This window comes from Eptatretus burgeri, chromosome 4 (assembly GCF_056783735.1).
Source record: "Eptatretus burgeri isolate ZD-2024b chromosome 4, Ebu_testis_v1, whole genome shotgun sequence".
In the NCBI taxonomy this organism is placed as follows: Eukaryota; Metazoa; Chordata; class Myxini; order Myxiniformes; family Myxinidae; genus Eptatretus; species Eptatretus burgeri.
Window position 1 is genome coordinate 132031807 of NC_140964.1, and position 18881 is coordinate 132050687.

General features: G+C 47.0%; 1 protein-coding gene across 2 annotated transcripts in view; it reads right to left on the reverse strand.

The window, feature by feature from the left end:
* LOC147029139 (uncharacterized) overlaps positions 1-18293 on the reverse strand; it is a 48309-nt gene extending 30016 nt beyond the window's left edge. For both annotated transcript variants that reach the window (XM_085876265.1, XM_085876264.1), the window contains exon 1: positions 17398-18293. The gene's annotated coding sequence lies outside the window, so the exon portion shown is untranslated. The remainder of the gene's footprint in view (positions 1-17397) is intronic.
* Positions 18294-18881: the final 588 nt, after the last annotated feature.

Sequence of the window (18881 nt, forward strand, 5' to 3'; positions counted from 1 at the left end):
CTGCTGGTTGCATCATTGGTTGGGACGTGGCTTTTGCCACTGATGCATTGTCCCCCTTACCAGTACACTGGTGCTCATTTTGCCGACCTCGGAAAGATGACAGGTTGAGTAAACCTCCTGGTGTATTTATTCAGCGGCCAATGGGGCTTGAACTCAGGACCCTCGGATCCCAAGCCGCAACGCCAACCACTACGCCAACACCAGGCTGATTTTTTTTTTGCCTCAGAAAAGAAAAGAAATGAAATGGAGGGGAAAATGATTTAATAACCCTACCTATTAGACCATCGGAGCGCACTCCCTGTTAGTCCCCTTCCTTTTGTTTAACGGAACATCGACACGTATATTAATGGCATAATTGGCTTGGGACACCTCTCTGTTGTATGCATGTTGTTCCGAGAACCGTAACAATATAGAGTAATCCCCCGCTTCTCGCGGGGGTTACGTTCCAAACCCTCCCGCAGTCAGTGAAAATCCGCGATGAATGGACGCCTCCAGAAAACACATTTTTAAACACATTTTAATGTCAATGAAACACATAAAGAAAACATTTGAAGCATAAAAATGCTTACTGTAAACTCAGTAACATTGCAAAAACATTGTGATGGGCAGTTGCTGGCGTTGTTTCTTCATGGTGGTGAGGAGAGTTTTATAGGTTTCCAATGCGGCATCAATAGCGTTCTTGAATTGCAACGCCCGAACCATAGAGGGATCGCATGCTTCAGCCATCCCCTGCAATTCTTTGGCCGTTTTGGCCATTGTTGCGAAGCATTCAAGCGATAGGCCTTCGTCGTCGTCCTCCTCGTGTGATGGATCAGATTGTTCCTCCTCCTCCTCGCATGCAGACTTCGTAAGCTTAGCCAAATCCTCGTCCGTTAATGGGTCAGAGTTGGTTTCGATGAGGTCATTCACTTGGTCGTGCGTCATGTGGTTGAACCCTTCTCCTCCTAGAATCTTTGCCAGCTTGACCGCCTTATCGATTGCCGAATGGTGAATTTTATCTTGAAAAAAGGCCTTGTATTCATGGACGGATTCTGGCCGCAGCTTCTTCCGACAGGCGTTTAAGGTTTCTTTTTTCATTTCTTGTAGAGCCTTCTGAATTATTTGGAGACACGTTGCGATCGTGAAATCACGCCAATACGCCCTCAGAGAAAAATTGTCGGAATCCATGGCCTCCACGAGGTGCTGCAGGGCGTTGCGAATTTAAAGCGCCTTGAAGGCGTGGACGACGCCTTGATCCATAGGTTGGATGAGGGATGTTGTGTTTGCCGGGAGGAACTCGATCTGCACTCCCTCGTAGGATAAATCCAGTGGGTGGCCTCCAGCGTTGTCCATCAGCAGCAGCACCTTAAACTCCATTCCGAAGTCGCCGAGGTACATTTTGGCTTGTGGGATGAAGCACTGGTGGAACCAATCGGACGTAAGGATTTTCATAATCCAGGCCTTGGGATTGTGCATCCAGTGGACTGGCAGCAGGTGTTTATTTTTGTTTTTCATGGCCCTCAGGTTCGCAGACTTGTAAATTAGTCCTGTCTTCAACATGAACCCAGCAGCATTGCCACACATTATCAGGGTTAAATCGGTCCTTCTGAGCTTTGAATCCAGGGGCTTGGGCTACCTCCATCATGATAAACGTTCTGGATGGCATTTTTTTCCAGAACAAGCCAGTCTCGTCCATGTTGAAAACTTGTTTGGCTTGTACCCCTTCTCCTCGATGATCGCCTTGAATGTCTCCGGGTACTTTTTGGCGGCTTCTTTGGCTGCAGATGCGGCTTCTCCATGCAGCGATACGCTCTTCAGTTTGAATCTTTTTTGAAATCGGTCAAACCAGACCTTGCTGGCTTTAAATTCAATGGGATCTGCTGCTGTCGATGGTCCTGGTTGGGGGACGTCGGGGTCATCCTCATCATCGTCTCCTTCGGTACCTGCTACTCCAGCGAATTACCGATAAAGTTTTCTGGCCTTCTCCGTGATGGTGTTGGTGTCCAATGGGATGTTTTTCTCCCTGCAATCGGTGATCCAAAGGGCCAGTGCCGATTCCATCTTGACGATGTTCCTGTTGTGTGCAGTTACCACCCTTTTTGCGCTTTGGCAGAAGTTGACTGCAACGGGACTCCTGATGTTGGCTTCGTCCTTGATGTAACATCTGGTCGATTCATTCAAACCGTAATGGCGTCCAACCACGGCAAACCTTTTTCCTTCCCGAAGAATATCGAGCACCTCAACCTTCTCCTGGAGCTGGAAACCTTCTGGCGCTTCGGTTCCTTGCCAAAAGCCTGAGAAGGTGCAGGGCGTTTGGGCGGCATCGAAGGGCTTGGAGAAAAAAAACGTAGAAAATATTTGTGTCGTTCACAAGCGAAACACTCAAGACAGCAACACGCGATGAACTGAAGGATGCTGGCGGCTGCTGCTTGCTTCTACCGAGAGTGCGCCTCGTGGGCAGCAGCCAATCAGCGCCAAGGAGAAATGAATAGCGCTCCATGTCTTTGTCGCGTGCGTTGTGTCGACAAACATACAAAATTTTTTTTTTGTTGTTTGCTTTTAATGAAGACACAAGTATTGTTCAGAGCGTTGGTATTTTTTGGCATGATGGCATTTTTTTTGAGCGCCACGCGTTCTAATTTATATATTATGACCGCGATGTACCGGGGGGAATTCCGCAGAAAAAATTAGTTACGTTCCAAGGGAAAACCCGCGATGAACCGGGGGAGCGATAGGTGAACCGCGATAAAGCGGGGGTTGACTGTATATGAATGGAGGCAAAATCCCTGGGCAGTCATTGGTGGAATAATTATACTGAGCAGGAAGTCAACATGGAACAGAATCAGCCAAATCTACGAATGTGATGGCAAATTTCTATTTTGGAGAACAACTCCCCTCCCCATCTGCCATTAATCCCCTTCAACCCCGACTTTTTTAAATAGCATGAAAAAAAACTTTGGTGCATCACAGGTGATGAAGGTTGTGGTCAAATTTCATCAGAATTGTATGTGTAGTTTATGTGAAGAAAGCAAACAGTATTTTAGGGGTAACCCCCATAGACGTCCTTCGGGGCCGAATTTTTCAATGACATGAACAAACTTTGGCACAATCAAGGTGATGGAAGTTGTGGTAAAGTTTCATCGAAATTGTATGTGTATTTTTCAGAGAAGTAGCAGCAAGTATTTATGGATGGACAGACAGACGACACGCCATCTCATCAGCTCCCCGGAACGTAAACTGAAAACGAAAACACGTTCCATCCATGAAGCTGTCTGTCAGTCAGTAAGTCCGTGAAGACTATATGTCAATTATTCACCTCCTGCAAGCCTGGTGTTGACTTCGTGGTTAAGGTAGCTGTGTTGGGATCCGAGGGTTCTGAGTACGAGTCCCGTTGGCAAACGAAGTAACCAGGTGGGATCGACTCAGCATGTCATCCTTCCGAGGTCAGCAAAATGAGTACTGGAAAACTGGTATCCTGTGTCACAGTGGTGAACCATCCAGGAGTGTGACCAATAGCCCAAGAGACTGCTTCGGCAGCACCAATGCGAAGCAGAGTATTGTCCTGATGGATGCTTAGATGGACTGGTGGAGGGGCACAGCATCAGCGGCACAAACGTGCTCCAAGAAATGATGGTGACCTGGCAGCTTAGCTGCAATATGGAAGAACAGAACAGAGAACGTCCTGTTTGAATGTTGGTTTCAGACTGCACTTACGTCAATTAGTTCGGTACTATTGGAATGAACCTTTCGACACTTTGGACTGCTGAGACCCCTTTGACCAATGCAGACCATTTGAAACCCCTCGGACCTTCAAGACTCCAAAAGACCAGAAAGACCCAAAATACCCCAAGGACCTAAATATCCCTGAAGATGCTTTAGAGTTTAGACCCTTTACACATTTCATATAGATGAGGCAACTTCGGCGCTTGACCACTTCGACCTTTTTATATCAGTACTAATAAATGTCAGTGTGTGTATGTGCATGTGTATGTGTCTGTGTCTGTGTATGCATCCTCAACTCGAAAATCATTCAACTTTGCATCCTTATACAGAAAACACCAAGGAAGTACAAGATTGAAAATTGGGTGTTTGCATGAAATAACAACACCCCTTGTGAAAAAGATTAACTGCCAGATTTAATTATATCCTTCATCAGGTCACGCTTGGTCACCTCGCTCTCTGGGGTCTTCAGGTGTTTCCTGCGTAACCTCGCTGGAGTCTGAAGCCGCCGTGTTTTTTGGCCTGCATTTGCAGCACAACCATGAATTGACTTGGAACAGGCCGCAACGATTTATTAACGATAAAGTTTTCTATTTCCCCCCCACCCCCCACTTTCCTAAATCACATGTTATCGAAAGAATGCCTGTTCATCATTGCTCTGACTCGTGCACATCGCTTTAGGAAGTGCAATCATTTTCAAATAAGTAGCTTGGAGCGACTTCATGCATTATATCCGATACGATTTTCCACGATCTACTCTCACAAAGGAATTAAAGTATATCATCAAAATATAATTTTGGTTTTGAGGATCAGGTATCATGTTCTTCGGTGTCACTAAGCACCGATATCACGATATCACCCTAACCCTAACCCTAACAAATCACTTTTCAGGAATCACTAAGTAATCACGAATCACTGACATGACTTAGGTATCACTGATCAGGTATCACTAAATAAGTGTCAAAATCTTATAATTTCAATAAACGAGTGTTAAAACTAATCCGACATACCCATTTACATTAAGCAAGCAAGGCAATGTTCCCTCCTTCTCCATCGATACACAAGAAAATGTGAAATGTTCAAAGCATTAAACTTGTCTTTTTCTGCTCTTTGGAGAATTCCATAGAGTGAACAAATTTTTTTTCGGAACGTGCTAAAATTAACGAGATTCATTAAGCAAAACGATTTAATGCATTCACTGTGAGACCTCGCACCGTGTCCCTCAGAGGAACTGCCTTTCCATCACGTCTGCCAAATCTGTGTCTATCTTCGGAGGTTTTGTGAGGTGTTTTACAGGGTATCAAAGCAAATCTGGTAAAAAAAAAATGGACGTTTTAAAAAAAGTTATTACGTTTGCACGGACCCCGAACCAATGTGATGCGTGCACAGACGAGCAGGCAAGATGGCGGATGATCTGCAAAGTTTATGTCACAGGCGATTGAAATTTGCGATGAAGGCAAGGTTGTTCTGCATTGAGCGACAACTCTTTTGTGGATAAAGTCATTATTTGAACAAATTCAGTTTATTTCATCAACTCCTGCATGCACGGTGAAGAGAAGCTTCAAAGTTAAAGGGATCCTTTATGATTTGCAGTGACAGCCTGGCCAACCATTCCATATCAAACGTTTAATTGGAGTTCTTGCAGGAGTGCTTAAGCCACTTGTCGAGCGCCTTTCAATCGATAGTGGTGCCACGCTGCGTTCTCATGGGGGAGTCGTTCACTCACTTCACTGCCAAAGCTTTTGTTCGTGCTCCGTCACAGCTCAAGGTGGTTGTGAAATACTCCAAAGTTCCGAGTTGTTTGCCATCGTAACATGTTTTCGAAATTACTGAGCCAAATATTTTTTTCCATGTCCCATTTTTTCCATGTGCATGTTCCATGTCCCATAATCTGTTCATAAAGATAAATGTTTATGAACATATCCCTGAAACCTCGATAGAAATGCAACCTTGTTTTTCAGCGAAAGCTACTCAGGTTTTTGGGTGACTGCACCGACATCAGTGAAATGTTTCATAAAGCATAATATATATCTACAAACATTTTCAATATATATATACTGTATACATGTTGTTGCGGTTCTCGGAACCGTATGCATACAACATACAGGTGTCCCAAGCCAGTTATTTCATAAAGTAGATGTGCAGATCGATCGCTACCTTTTGTTTAGTGGGAAAACAGTGGGGTGTGTTGCAATGGCTTTTAGTTGGGTTTATAAATTATTTGAACCACAGTGCCTTCCTCTCGCTTTCTGAGGCAAAATCTTCGTGCAGTACCTTCCTCTCGCTTGCGACTCTCGCATGGGTTGAACAAGTGCTTGTTCACCTGCTCACCGAATCGGCGACTCGTTTTTCCGAGGCAGAATCTTCACGGCCGCAGTTCCTTTTTGGTTTCCCCAAACGTTCCAATTCAATCTTGGCTGCACCACTGTTCACCTTCCTCAAACACGCGTGATGTGGGCGGGCTTTCCCGGCCTGGCCGAGATCCCGCCCAGGAAGTGTAGACCCCAGGGAGGCCCTGTACCATCAGGGCGGACGGTGACGTCAGCTTCGCCAAGGCCCCTCCCCGACCTTGGGGATCTATAAATTATGACACCATCCTCAGAGTCGAGTGCTGTGAGAGAGTTCGGTGGGTTTGTTGGCTGGTTGCAAAGAAAGAAGGATGGTCGTTGGTTGAGATGATCCCTTGGTTGTTGGTTGAAGAAGGAAGGTCATGATCATGGAGGACCTGCCCACGTCGCTCCTCGGCGGCCCGTCTGTTGTGCTGGTCCGAGTGCACCCAACCTTGACCGGGTCTCATTGCGTCCTGTCTGCTGCCCCATCATACCATGGACTCCACGCTCTCCACCCGGGCTCCTCCGCACGCACACGAGCTCCACAAGTGCGGCTGTGGGCTAAGCTGCGCGACCATTGTCAGGTGCCGCACCACAGAGCGTCCCTTTCCCAGAAACTCAGGTACCAAAATAACTGCGACCTCAGCTCACTCCCTTCTGAGCTTGAAAGAAAAGACCTTTGCCATTCATCTGGGTTTATTTTGTCTGAGTGTATGTGTTAGTGTGTGGTGCCTGTCCATCAAGTAGAAACTGTACAAGTGCTTTGATCAACGTAAATCTTGCCTGTATTCTCGTGACAAGTCTGCTCTGTGTCCTCTTTTGTAAGTTGCTGTAAAATTGTCGCACTCCATCTTTCTCTCATCTTCCCTCGAATAACACACCCAATAAACCTATTCCTGTCCCACATAACTTTACTCGCTTAGTGGAAATAAATTATTGTAGAAATGTTCCCAGTTCGTTTTTGTCTTTTCTGTCATTGGTCCAGCATTGTTCAAATCTGAGCTAGCCTGGTTTTTTATTCCCGATAATCTGTTCATTGAAGCCGGTACGTCCTTGGCAGGTCTGCTCGACTGCATCCGAACCGGGAAGGTAGTTGGTAGTGGGTAGTTGGGAAGGTGACTCGGTTCGGGCAAGGCGTACTGAGGGCATGGTTCCCCGGGAGTTGAAACCGCGTGATTAATGAGGTAACTTGGGTCTAGACAAGCGGACCCAATGCCACGCGGTGGAGGTATTGGCGTCCACGGTCGGTTAAGCGATACGCCGCGGCAACGACGGCGACCCAGCGCGCTGCTTCACCAGCGCGTCATGGAGTTGTCCGTGAGCGACGGCCGACAATTCTGGGAGACTGGTGGGAGACAACGTAACTCCCACCACCTAATGGTCGTTCTCACCACCGGACCACAGTCCGCAACTATGTATACTGTTACGAATCTGGAAACCATGCACACTCAACATTCAGGTCCCAAAGTTGGTTATGCTGGTAAGTACGTGAGAGATAGGTCCTTTCCTTTTTGTCTCGTGGAAGACTCAAAAACGTGTGTTGTGACGTCTTTCGTGAGGTTATTACATCAGCCATCTACATCCCATACATCTACCATCCCATCTGTGAGACCCAACCAGCCTATCACGCTCCATCCCCACAGACGAACTCCTCTGGTGCGACGATTTTCTCAGGGCGGATCCTTATACTCTCTGCGCGAGCGAGGCCACATGACCACGAGGAATATTTGGGGCGACAGAGCAGGGACAACTGCTCCGCCTCAGAAGGGTGCGGCCGTCGGCCAATGTGGGATGGACAGCGAGATGATTCTTGCCAAGGCCCCACCCCATGTGGGAGGAGATATTGCTACGGATTTGGAAACCATCTGCACACAACAGCCAGAGTCCCCACAGTTCAGTTATTTCGATAAGTATGTGTTTATAGTTAGGGTCCCGTCCCCTATTTCTGAAGGGAATTACATATGTCTGCTGCGAAGTTTCTTTCCCGTTAGATTTTTGCAATATCCAACGCCAACAAATGAATCCTTCACTTCTTCACACCATCGACGCCATTGCCCACGTGCGTTCGACCACGGATGTCAGCGGAGGTTTCCTCACCTCAGAACACCGACTCCGCCCAGAAAAGGAGGGGGTTCCCTCCTGTCCAATCACGGATGGCCAGCACATCACCCCACAAAACCCTGTCCAATCAGGGCAAAGATTACCTCAGAGGACCGATCACCCCACTCTACCCGGGGGGAGGTATAAGAATCGCCGGATTCCCCTTAGTGCTCGCTGGAGTTGGGTGGGAATTGTCGGAGAAGAAAGGGGTCGCCATTGCTGTTCGTGTGCGTAGTTGGTGGTTGTCGTTGCCGTGTCTCAAGCTGGTCCTCTGACTATTCCACAGTCGTCAACTTCCATCTCTCATTTTATTGAGCAATATCCCAGAGTCCGAGCCGTGAAACTCCGCTGGCCCTCTGTGAGGAGCGACCCTGGATCCTGCCTGGGCCCCGCTATATCGTGTCTGGGCTCGCCGACGACCCCGAGTTTCACACCTGCAGTCGCGGGCCAAACCACACGAGGTGGCCAGGTACCGACCAAACTCTGACCTCTCGCCTGTCTCTCCCCTTGGCTGCAAGGGTCGAAATAACGATAATCCGGGTCCATTTTCTTTTGGTGTGTGTGTTTCTGTGGTGGTGCCATCCTATTGTTGCAGATTTGGAAATTTACAGCACTCAACATGCAGGTACTCAGAGTTTAGTTATATCGTGAAGTACGTGTTGCCAGTTAGGGTCCCGTCCCGTGCCTGAAGGTGCTGTCACTGCTTGACGATTTAGCCAGCGTATGCCGACTTTTGAAAAATTTGTCTGAAACACTGGCACACGTCGAATACATTATGGGTAAGTTTTGTATACGTTCAGAGCACGCTGAAAAACACTGCCATACGTCGTAGTACGCTGGCTTTCATCGTTGTACTTTGTGGTTGTCCTCAAATTTTAGCATGCTTGAAATTTTACGACGTATGTCAGCTTATTACTCACACATTCCGCTACGCTGGCCGTAAGTTGTAGGTACGTTATGCGATCGTTGACACACGTCGAGGCACGCTACTTGTAAGTTACTCATAAGTCAAAAGACGTTGAGGTAATGCTTCGCGTACCCAAAACTTATTTCTAACCGATGAGCAACGTGCTTTGAACCTATGTGAAACGTACCTCCAACGCATATTGACTGACGTCTTTCGGATGACCACAGAACTTACTGAACGTGTTTATAATTTACAGCAACCGTATAATGGCGTATTGGCAGCGTTAAAAAAAACAAAAAAAACAATAACTTCCGATATTTCATCACGTGCCGTTACATCACGTCCGATTGCCTCTTCAGTTTGCTCATGTCTTATTCATAGTTCCTCCTCTGTGAATATTTTCTGCTTGAGGAAATTGTCACGTCGATGTCAAAACTTAAAAGCAAATGTCTGACTATATTTTAAAATTCGTGATAGACTTTAAAAAAAAATTAAAAATTAAAAAAAACACACAACAACAACAACTTCAGATATTTCGTCACGTGCCTTTACGGAGCCAAGGAGAAAAAAGAAAATGTGCCTTGACGGAGAAAATAAGTTTCGGGAATGCGAAACATTACCTCGACGTGTTTTGACGTATGAGTAACTGACAAGGAACCTGTGTCGACGTGGGTCAACGATCGCATATCGTGCCTTCAACTTATTCCCAGCGTAGCGGAAGGTGTGAGCTTTACGGCGAGTACGTCGTAAAATTTTCAGCATGCTTGAAATTTCACGACGTACGAGACGTACGACGAAATATGACAGCATTCTTCATAGTTTTTCAGCGTGCTCTTAACGTATACACAACTTACCCATACCGTATTCGACGTGTCAGCGTTTTAGACACATTTTTCATCGGTCGGCATACGCTGGCAAAATCGTCAAGGTGTGACTGCGTGGTTGACACTTTCAATTTTCATGTGGTAATGATTTAAATCGGCGTTCGGCAGGTTTTTTTTACAGGCTACGCCACGAGTTCGTCGGCGATACGTGCAGCGTGCTATGCCTAAGTTGAACTGTCGTTGGGCATAGGTGTGAACGCCGACAAGCTAAGCATGCGTTGGAATAAGTTATCAAAAAGACAACAAAACTTTCTGTGCCCGTTCCAAATATGTTGTGCATCGAACCAACACGTTATGAATACGACCAAAACATTAAAAAAAAACATCAAAATTTCAGCGGATGCCAACGTTTTACATACATTTTTATACGTTGCCATTGCTGGCTAAATCGTCAAGGTGTGACAACGCCTTAAAGGGTGATTAATGTAAATGCGCTGTGAAGTTATTTTGATAGTTGGGGTTTTCTCTTATTTTACACCACCAAAGATAACACCACCAACAACAACCCCCACCCAACGATGAGCGAACTGAAATCCATTCCCTCATAAGGACATGAATCGGCTCGCTTGGGACTCCAATAAATGGGATGCGACAGCCCCCACCCAATGATGAGCGAACTGAATTCCATTCCCTAATATGGACATGAATCGGCTCGCTTGGGCACTCCAAGAAATGGGATGCGACAGCCCCCACGGACGGCGAACAAGTCACGCAGGAAGTGAGTCGCGCCCGAGAGGTACAAGAAGGGAACGGAGAGACAGAAGTGGGCTCTTCCTGGTTCTTGGTTCTCAGCTCTTCCTGGTTCTTAGCTATTCTTGGTTCTTAGTTGGTGGTTGGTGGTTGTTCGGAGAGCACGGAAGGTGGTTGGGGGTTCTTCGGTTGAATCGACTCAGCGGATTGTGAAGGATCGACGCCTCGTCTTCACCAGCGCGTGTTCTGAAGCACGAAAGGATCTGCCAGGGCTCGGGAGGCTGATCATCGGTGTCTGGATTTGGATCGCCTCTTGCGGCACCCGGACTGAATCAACTCGAAGACCACATGAGGTGGACAGGTCTGAGATAGACTCTGGTCTTCAGCCCGACTCTCCATCCTAGCTGGAGGCCTTAAAAAAGACCACTTTGGTCCAATTCTTTTGGGTGTGTGTGTGTGTTTGTGGCGCCAGTCCATTCAGTAACCATTGTATGAGTGCCCTTGCTGTACATACCTGCATTGCTTATACACGGATAACTCTGCTCTTGCGTGCTCCCTTCATTTCCCTGTTGTAAATAAATCCCCATTTGTGAAATGTATCTGCTTGTTTGTGTCCTTTCCTCCATTGGCTTGGCATGGTGCATATTGGAAAATTAGCAAGGCTGTTGTAAGGGGACATTTGGACCGACGGGATTTCAGCAATCATTCGCTCGAGTTGCACACGGGTCGGGCACGCGAATGGCTCGACTCGTACGAGTTCCGTCGAGAGTGCGATTCCTCGTGAGTTCGCTACATGGTCTCTTCGTATTTTGAAGATTGGCAAATAACCCTGTACCACGTGGTGGATTTCTCGACATTTCACAGTCCGATAAGGGACCCGTACTTTTTCGAAAAAGTACTATCTAAATTCCGGGTGATCGGCGGAGCCAACTCCACTGTTCCACCGAGTGGTCGTGCTCGTCGTTGACGCCCGGCCTGCAACACTACAAGTCGAAATTGTATAAGTGTTGATTGCTCATTGTACATTGCTTGTATATTCGGAATAAGTCTACACTGTCATATTATTGTAAATAAATAACTATTAAATGTTCCAGTCCATTGCCTGTCATTTCTTCCATTGGCCCAGTATGGTTTGGGGTTGAGAATAGAAGTGGTAAGGTTGTTTGTGCCGTAAATTGTTATTCGGAAATTTTGTAATTGCCAAATTCCCAAAATTCCCTTTGGTAATTACCGCTCGATTACGCCGGATCCGAGTCGGTAACAACGACTCGGTTCGGACAAAGCCGGCCAAGGGTGTGGTTTCCCCGGAAGCGAGACTGCGTGGTTATTTAGGTATATTGGAGATCGAGACAACCCTACACCACACGGTTGAAGTATTGGCGTCCACGATCCTCTAAGGCAATGGTTCTCAACCTGGGGGTCACAGGAAGGTTGTCAAAACAAATAAACAAACAAATATATAATAAAGAAATTCAAAATATTTTTTGAAAATGATTTTTCAATTCAAAAATGAAAAATTTTGAAAATGATTTTCAAGCCTGGTGTTGGCGCAGTGGTTAGGGCAGCGGCTTGGGACCCAAAAAGTCCTGAGTTCAAGCCCTGTTGGGCCACTGAAAAAAAAAAAAATATATATATATATATATATATATATATATATATATATATATATATATATATATATATACCAAGTCGTATAACACCAGGGGGTCGACTCAGCCTGTCATCCTTCCGAGGTCGGCGAAATGAGTACCAGTGTACTGGGCCGGTGTATACCCTGGTTAAAATAGGTGTACCAGATCGTGTCGTAAGAGGCGACCAGGGTTGCGTCAGGAAGGGCATCCGGTGTAAAACATGTGCCAAATCACGATGCAGATCATATGGATGATCCGCTGTGGCGACCCCTAACGGGAGCAGCCGAAAGAAGAAGAAGATTTTTCAATTAAATCTCCGATACCAATGTTATAATGTAGTAATGATGAAACAGATTTGAGCAGCAGAGAGAGAGAGAGAGAGAGAGAGAGAGAGAGAGAGAGAGAGAGAGTGAGAGAGAGAGAGAGAGAGAGAGAGAGAGAGAGTGAGAGAGAGAGAGAGAGAGAGAGAGAGAGAGAGAGAGAGAGAGAGAGAGAGAGAGAGAGAGAGAGAGACAGAGAGAGAGACAGAGAGAGAGACAGAGAGAGAGACAGAGAGAGAGACAGAGAGAGAGACAGAGAGAGAGACAGAGAGAGAGACAGAGAGAGAGACAGAGAGAGAGACAGAGAGAGAGACAGAGAGAGAGACAGAGAGAGAGACAGAGAGAGAGACAGAGAGAGAGACAGAGAGAGAGACAGAGAGAGAGACAGAGAGAGAGACAGAGAGAGAGACAGAGAGAGAGACAGAGAGAGAGACAGAGAGAGAGACAGAGAGAGAGACAGAGAGAGAGAGACAGAGAGAGACAGAGAGAGAGAGAGACAGAGAGAGACAGAGAGAGACAGACACAGTGGCGGGTGCTGAAAGTCAATGTTAGCGCAAGCTAACAAATGCAAGGTGGTTGAATATGGATTGGTGGCATGTCATAAAACGTCTGCCAGCTCAAGATGCGGACCAAGATAACATGTGAAGGTGGGCCAACTGTTACAAGTTCAACTGAAAAACGTAAGGCGCCGGCGGCAGATTTGGCCTCCAACAAGCGTTGGAAATATCAGACTGACTTTCTGCAGTACGGATTCACATGCCCAGCCAAAAATGAAGTGGAATATCCACAGTGTGTTCTGTGTTCAAAAGTGCTTTGCTCACGAAAGCTTGAAACCAGTGAAATTGAAGAGACATTTACAAACCATACACCCATCCTACATTGACAAACCATTTGATTTTTTTCGTCGTAAGGAGGGAGAACGACAGAGCCAAAAGACGACTGCACGTGAGCACTCCACAATCCCTGTCAAAGCCCTGTTGGCTTCATATGAAGTGGCATACCTGGTTGCCCAATCCAAAAAGCCCCATACTATTGCAGAGAGCCTGATCCGCCCAGCAGCGATTGCAATGAGCAGAGCTATGTATGGTGAAAACATAGCTAGCACACTTGAGACTATTCCACTGTCAAATGACACAATGGCGAGGAAATTGGTGAAATGGCCAACGACATGAAAGAGCAGCTCATTGACCGAGTGAAGAAAAGTGGAAGATTTTTCCCTCCAAATTGACAAAACAATGGATGTTTCCAGTGATGCAGTTACTTGTTTTTACAAGATACAGATACGAGGGGAAAATGTACGAGGATATGTTGTTTTGCTCAACACTTGAAGGAACTTGCACTGGTCGTGACATTTTTAACAAACTGGACAATAAAATGCGCGAGGAGGGGCTAAGTTCGGAAAATTGCATCTCTGTGTGTACAGATGGAGCTGGTGCCATGCAGGGGACAAAAAGGGGACTGAAAGGTAAAGTTTTGGAAGTGGTCGTTTTTGTTTTGTTGTTTTGTATATTTTTGGTCAGTCATGCAAGGTTTGTGTCCGTCTGGTAGCTGTCATGTGTGATAGTAACCTCTGTCTGCAGCAGAGGGTCGCTCAATCTTCCAGTCTGTGTCCCGTGCATAAATCGGCTACATACCTCTCTTTGCAATTGCAGAAGCCTTTTATATGAATGTGGCTGGCTTTTTTTTTTACTGTTATACATCAGAGTGTAAATAATTAATTTGTGATGCCAGTTTAGTTTCGTTCTGTTTAGTTTTAACAGCTGGCAGTACCTCGGCGTTGACCAATGTGCTCCAGGCACTGTGGATTTTTTTTATGCACTCCGTGACATCACTGCAGTGTGTTTCAAGTGTGAGTCGGGAGGGGGGGTCATGAACCCCAACTTAAATTTTTTTGGGGGGTCGCGGCTCCAAAAGGTTGAGAACCACTGCTCTCAGGGACCCATGACCTTCGGAGATATCTGAAGGTGACGACCTTCAATTCCGGTGTGAGACGGCCCAACTGCTCCATCTCGCGGTTGTCCTCGCCACCGACCCCCGGCCCACAATATATCCCCGGGAAGTGCCAGAAGAGGGGTGGAAAAACGGGTGTGGTGTGGACGAAAGGTAGTGTGTCGTTGTCAGCGTTAGCGGGAAGAGTTGGGTGGACAAGAGTTCTGTGGACAGGAGTGGAGTGGACGAAAGGAGCCGTGGTTGTTGATTTTCGCTTGTCGGTGGCTGCACAGAGAAGGCGGTTTTGTTGGCACGTGGACGGATCGGAGTTCCAGTGCCCCAACGATTCGCCACATGGGTTCCGTCCAGAACCACAAGCCTGGCACACCCGTTTTGACCTTAAGTGACCCAGCAGTATTGGCGGCGGAGGTTTTGCACTCTACCGAGTGCTCCTCCTCCAGTTTTTTCCAGTTTTGGACGTATTCATAACGAGTTGGACGTATGCATAACGTATTAGTAACGTACACAGAACGTTTCGATAACATACAGATAACTTATATCAACGAATGCTGAGCATGTTGTCGGCGTTCACAACCTATGCCCAACGATAGTCTAACTTATGCATAGCGTGTGGCAGCGTATCGCCGATGATCACGTGGCGTAGCCTATTAAAAGGCTGCGGCTCAATGATTCAAATCATAACCGCACTGGACATCGAAGTGTCAAGCCGCTGTCACACCTTGACGTTTTAGCCAGCGTATGAAAAATTTGCCGAATACGCTGGCACACGTCGAATACGTTATGGGTAAGTTTTGTATGCGTGAAGAGCACGCTGAAGCACGCTGGAATACATCGTAGTACGCTGAGTACGTCGACAAATTTTCAGCATGTTGAAAATTTTTCGAAGTATGCCAGCGTATGACGCACACGTTTCGCATATGCTGGCCATAAGTTGTCGGCACGTTACGCGATCGTTGACACACGTTACTTGTAAGTTACTCATAAGTCGAAACACGTCAAGGTCAGGTTTAGCTACCCGAAACTTATTTCTAACCTATGAGTAAAGTGCTTTGAACCTATGTTTATCGTATCTCAACGCATATTGGCTATTTGACGTCTTCCGGACGACCACAGAACTTACAGCTACTGTGTAATGGCGTATTGGCAGCGTTTAGGGGAATTGGTCTATAAAAATGGGGTTCACACAGAAGGAACCCGTCAGTGTTTCAGACTCCATGGTTTTTTTTCTTTTTTCTTCCGCATGACGGTGATGTTGACACTTCGATTTCTCGTGCTGTTATGATTTAAATCGTTGAGCGGCAGCCTATTCATTATATTGCAACCACACGAGAAATCGAAGTGTCAACATCACCGTCATGCAGAAGAAAAGAAAGAAAAAAAAAACCATGGAGTCTGGAACACCAACGCTAAACATTACCTCGACGCGTTTCGACTTATGAGTAACGTGTGTCGACGTGTGTCAACGACCGCGTAAGGTGCCTGCAACTTATGGCCAGCTATGCGGAACGTGTGTCACACGCTGGCAAACGTCGAAAAATTTCAAGCATGTTAAAATTTGTCGACGAGCTTGGCGTACTACTACGTATGCCAGCGTGCTCTTAACGTATACAAAACTTACACATAACAAATTCGACGTGTGCCAGTGTTTTAGACAAATTGTTCATACGTCGGCATACGCTGGCTAAATCGTCAAGGTGTTACAGCCCCTTAAGGAGAGCTTGATGAATCGAACGCACAAGTGATCGAGATGCTCACAAAGGGCTTCAATGACCCTTGTTCAGGCTCTTCTACATCCTCTCGTCTCAGAGACCGACACCGAGCACCGCGTGTTGTTCACAGACACGGAGCACCGCGTGTTGTTCACAGACACGGAGCACCGCGTGTTGTTCACAGACACGGAGCACCGCGTGTTGTTCACAGACACGGAGCACCGCGTGTTGTTCACAGACACGGAGCACCGCGTGTTGTTCACAGACACGGAGCACCGCGTGTTGTTCACAGACACGGAGCACCGCGTGTTGTTCACAGACACGGAGCACCGCGTGTTGTTCACAGACACGGAGCACCGCGTGTTGTTCACAGACACGGAGCACCGCGTGTTGTTCACAGACACGGAGCACCGCGTGTTGTTCACAGACACGGAGCACCGCGTGTTGTTCACAGACACGGAGCACCGCGTGTTGTTCACAGACACGGAGCACCGCGTGTTGTTCACAGACACGGAGCACCGCGTGTTGTTCACAGACACGGAGCACCGCGTGTTGTTCACAGACACGGAGCACCGCGTGTTGTTCACAGACACGGAGCACCGCGTGTTGTTCACAGACACGGAGCACCACGTGTTGTTCACAGACACGGAGCACCACGTGTTGTTCACAGACACGGAGCACCACGTGTTGTTCACAGACACGGAGCACCACGTGTTGTTCACAGACACGGAGCACCACGTGTTGTTCACAGACACGGAGCACCACGTGTTGTTCACAGACACGGAGCACCACGTGTTGTACACAGACACGGAGCACCGCGTGTTGTTCACAGACACGGAGCACCACGTGTTGTTCACAGACACGTGTCTTCATCACGAACCGGAGGAGGGAATTCCTGCCCGGAGACTCCCGTTAAACAAAGGATGGAATGTTAGTGGAATGTTTACCAGGAATGTAACATTTTAGATCCACACGATCATTTTGTTTGTATTTTTGGGATGAGGAAGGAAGTTTCCATCAAACATCTCATTAAATCAACAAACACAACAACAAACATTTAATAAAAATTACTTTAACTTTTCTTCATTCCAGATAATCATCGAAAATAAATTATTTTATCTTTAAATTAACGTTTTCCAAATCTTCCTCATAATTAAATAAGAGATTCCGAACATACCTCTTCAGTTCAGAAACGACCACCACGACCACGACCACGACCACGACCACGACCACGACCACCACGAGCTGGGTTGCAGTCACAGCATAAGGTTCAAAAGATCACCCGGAAGTTTTTCTTCACTGTCCTGTTGTTCCACATTCTTCTTCTGATTCCTCTTCTTCTTCCTCCTCCATTTGTTGTTTCTTGACGGAGTCAGAGCCCCGATTCTCCCCAAACTCCACGGAACCGAAGTCAAGATTTCAACCAAAAACGGAAAATATATGAATAAAGTGGAAGTAAACGTTACAAAGTAAAATAATAATTATAATAATAATAACTTTACACTGCTACCCCCCCCCCCACCACATTCCCGTTTTGAATTTTCAGACAGATTTAAAGAATCGAGGGAACATCCGGCTCGGTGAGCAAAGTGTATGCGGTCCGGTTCTTCAGATAACTAGTACATGCCCTTAAAAAAAAAATAAAAATAAAAATAAAAAAAATTATATTCCATCCACGAGCAACAAACAACAACCACACAGGCCGTTTATTCGCTCTCGCGTGCCCGTTTGTGCGTGGCGCGGAAGTTTGCACATCAGTTACAATGATTCGGAATTTAGGTTTTAATGGACAATTATTCAATTAGCGCCAACGTATTTTGCCTTTTCTCAATGTCATCGCAAGGAAAAACAAAAATAGAAGAGAGAAAAAAAATTTACTTCCTGGTTCGGAGCACACCAGCACTCTGATGTTACCGAAATTTATACACTGGCTAATATGAAAACTATCATAACTTGGGGAATTGTGTTTATCTATAAATGCGCATAAGAAATTGAGAAATTATTAGAATACACGAAGTCATCATTATCCAGAAGTCCGTACGTTGTAACACGTAATGGGGAATGCAGCTGAGCTTCCCTTTCCCATCGGCCACGCCCACACAACAACGTGTCTTGTCATTGGTTGGTAAATAAATGGCCATAACTTGGGAAGCTCTTGTCCGATTAATATCAAACCTTGAAAAGGCACATCCTCAGGTCCCCAGCAATATACATGGCAAGTTTTAATTAGATCGGACCAGCGGTTGTCGAGAAACGGTTGTCGAGGGGAGGAGGAGAGGAGGAGAGGAGGGGAGGAGGGGAGGAGGGGAGGAGGGGAGGAGGGGAGGAGGTGGGGGAGGGGAGGAGGTGGGGGGAGGGGAGGAGGTGGGGGAGGGGAGGAGGTGGGGGAGGGGAGGAGGTGGGGGAGGGGAGGAGGTGGGGGAATGTGAGGGGGGAGGAGGAGAGGTGGGGGGAAGGGGAGGAGGGAGGAGGAGAGGTGGAGGGGAGGGGGAGGAGGGAGGAGGAGAGGTGGAGGGGAGGGGGAGGAGGGGAGGGGAGGAGGGGAGAAGGAGGAGGTGAGGGGGTGAGGAGGGGAGGGGTGAGGAGGGGAGGGGTGAGGAGGGGAGGGGAGGGGGTGAGGAGGGGAGGGGGAGGGGAGGGGGAGAAAGAGGGGAGGGGAGG